Source organism: Centrocercus urophasianus, unplaced genomic scaffold, assembly GCF_019232065.1.
Source record: "Centrocercus urophasianus isolate 14NV4802_14NV808 unplaced genomic scaffold, USGS_Curo_1.0 seq_1307, whole genome shotgun sequence".
Lineage (NCBI taxonomy): Eukaryota > Metazoa > Chordata > Aves > Galliformes > Phasianidae > Centrocercus > Centrocercus urophasianus.
Window position 1 is genome coordinate 22,728 of NW_024884484.1, and position 3,101 is coordinate 25,828.

Genomic DNA, 3,101 nt, shown 5'->3' on the forward strand with positions numbered 1-3,101 from the left:
AAAGGAAAGCACAGAGAAGGATATTTTCTTATGCAAAGATGGGGTGTTTTGCTGAGAACATTTTATGTCATCTGTTTTTCCATTTTGGAAGGCTAGGAACCTCTGGGTCAAATCCATTCAGTCCTGCCATCTACATGACTCACCAGTGGCCGCTGGTGTTTGGTGCCCACCTTCACCAGAAAGAATACCTGTGCACGTGTGTACACATATGTACACTTTCTCTACCCAAAAAGCACAGGCACAAACAGTCTGTTACCAGTCATTCTGCTGGAATGGGTGGAAAGATGCTCTAAGTAGCTTTTTTCTTGCAGGAAGCTTTGTATCTAGAAATAAAAGCCCCTTGTAGATGTGTGCAAGTCTTGATGAGATCTAAATTGAGAAGATTTTGAAAATCCAGATGGAATTTCTGGTCAAAACACCCTTGCCAGCTGAGAAAGCAGAGTGTAGTCGTGCCACAGAGAGCTTGGGCTCAGTCAGGCTGAGCGAGTGCTTGAAGTGTCACTGAAGATCCCGAGGCAGGGGGGAGGTGGTTGTAGGGTTCTTCACTCTGCTGGAGCCGGTGCTGCCTTACGTCTTCAGGATTTTCTCAAAGCCAGCCTGGACGTTTCCTATGTAATAAATCCCCTCTTTAAAGCCCACACCAGTCGCACCCTGTGTTTAACTATAGAATGAGGGAATGAAATGTGTTGAAGACCGGGTGGAATTTTGTTCCACGTCTGTTCCATTAGACAGTTTAGCAGATGTAGTTGCTTTTTCGTTCCATATTGCTACTAATGTCATACTTTTGTCTGACATTAATATCCATATTTCTTTTGCATTAATCTGTTCAGTTTACGTTACAAGAAAAACTCTGTAGGAACAGAAATTGATTTTCCTGATTAGCACAGTATCTGGCCATAGTTCTGACACTAGAAATAGTGAGTGATGGAAGCAATAGCACATGATGTGGCCTTTGTGAAGGCATCTCAGCTGGCACAGTCATGTTACAAAGCATCAGCATTAGAAATGTTTTCTCACTCACTTGAACGGTTTCTCTTTCCCACAAACACCTGTGAAGTCCTGCCTTTCTTTCTTTTCCTTGGAGCCTGTGTTAAACTGCACTTGTTGCTGGCGTTTACATTCTGGGTTTTTCTGGAAGGAGATGAACGGGTCTGGTACACACGTGAAAGCAGATAAATGAAGCATCACGTGTGGTGTCTAAAATGATGTGTCTGCTCGTGAACATGCATGCTGCCTTTTTGAATCTTGAGATCAAATGTGGCCCAGGGTAGTTGGGTCTGACACGTTTCTGGTCAGAACCGTTGTGAGTAGGATTGTGTGAGTGCCTGCACTTGGTGAGACGTGATGAGAAAATTGGATGTGAAGTCTGCTGGACAGCCCATAAATTTGATTTATATCTCTGTCTCATCCTTTCTTGGCAATTATTTCAGCAGGCCCCAAACTCGCTTTCTGCTTGCTGTGAGCAAAGGCTCAAATAACCTACAGCAAATTCTGGATATATCCTGTACTTACGAGATGGCGTGATCATCTGAGCTGTTTGTATATTTAGTGTGGACTCAGGTGATTTTTAAAATAATACACTTATTTTTTTTAAAGACCAGTGATGGTCTGATGGCTGGTTGTTCATACTGTCACCAAACCCCGGCTGTCTGTTTTTAAGACAGCGAGGCAGAGCTGTTGCTCAGGTCCTTCTGCATCTTTTGTTGTAATGCAGTAGACTGTAAATGGCAGCATATCACTACTGCAACCTGCTCTCCTAGGTTTCGGTTTTTGGAACTGTGAAGCAAGAGCTGCAAGATTTTGGAGGCTGATTATAAGGAGAAGTTAATTGTTATTTCTTACATTTAAATCTGCTGGGTAAGTTAAAGCAGCCAAGAAGGAGGTCTAGGGTAGAAATGGTATGCAGTTACACACTGACAAATCTCTACCTGTCCTCTGTGGGAAAGCTCTTCAAATGTTGCTTGTTGTATGCTAGTCTTCTGCTTGTTATCTGAAATGCTACTGGAGGCAGCAGTTTGTTTCTCACTCCATGCTGCAGCATTCTCGCTTGCCTGCACAGCTGACCCAATCCTGAATGTCATCAGGGAGGAGGTGTTTAACTTGTGACACCACTAATCCTTTCCTTGAGGCTTTTTGTTTGTCCTGCACAATGTCCTCCCATTGCTGCTATGAGCTGGGACGTGCTCAGCCCAGCAATGAATTTGTGTGACTGTATATGCACTCAGGCCTGTTGACTTTAACGTTTAAGATTGGTGGTTGCTTCAGTATCGCACTGAACTGGGACCTGCAGGCATTTTCATGTGTACAGCACTGTGCCTTGCTGCAGCTCATGGGCACAAGGCGCTTGCTGCAAGTGCCTGGCTGTGCGTGGGGAGCATCCCAGCATCCAGCCGAGGCCTTGTCACAAACTGAGGAAAGCTGCAGCTCCTGCTTGGTCCGTATGTGTGTCTTCTCCTCGTGCTAATGCTAGTTTCTACGTTGCTGATACAGATGCACTGGGATAGGGCTGCGTGCTGTGGAGAAGGCTGCACTGCTGTCAGTTGAGCCCAGAGTCTGCGTTGCTCTTGGTGCACGTTGGCGTCAAGCCTGTGTAGAACATCGCTGCCCTCGGCTGGAAGGACTGACAGTCCTGGAATCACATCTCGTGGCTCACAAAGGACCCCAGCCTCCAGGTGCTCTGCTGCCATGGCACGGCGGCCTGTCCTGTTGTCCCTAGAGGCTGGTTTGTGCCTGGTGCACGGTGCACTCAGACTCACGCGAGCCTTCCATCAAGGGGGCAGTTGTTACTCTGGGAGCAGTTCCAGCCTGGGCTTCTGCTGGAGCTCCGTGGCGTTGCTTTCTCAGGTTGGTGGAGAAGTGGACTTCCCCAGTGAGAAGTACAATTTCAGAAAGGGGCACATGCAGAGAACCCAGAGGGAAAGCAAGGCAAACCTCACAATGACTGCCACAAAACAAGTGCTACAAAGAGAGAATTCACTGCCAGAAATAGCTGACAGTCCAGTGATAAAGGACTCCCTTCCCTTCCCTTCCCTTCCCTTCCCTTCCCTTCCCTTCCCTTCCCTTCCCTTCCCTTCCCTTCCCTTCCCTTCCCTTCCCTTCCA

At 47.0% G+C, this 3,101-nt stretch overlaps 1 long non-coding RNA gene across 9 annotated transcripts in view; it reads left to right on the forward strand.

Annotated features, from left to right (window-relative positions):
• LOC122157343 overlaps nt 1-3,084 on the forward strand; it is an 11,506-nt gene extending 8,422 nt beyond the window's left edge. For 8 of the 9 annotated variants that reach the window (XR_006167874.1, XR_006167878.1, XR_006167879.1 and 5 more), the window contains one exon: nt 2,491-3,084. This is a non-coding gene — a long non-coding RNA (uncharacterized LOC122157343). The remainder of the gene's footprint in view (nt 1-2,490) is intronic. The other variant, XR_006167875.1, reaches the window with a different exon arrangement.
• The last annotated feature ends 17 nt before the right edge of the window (nt 3,085-3,101 follow it).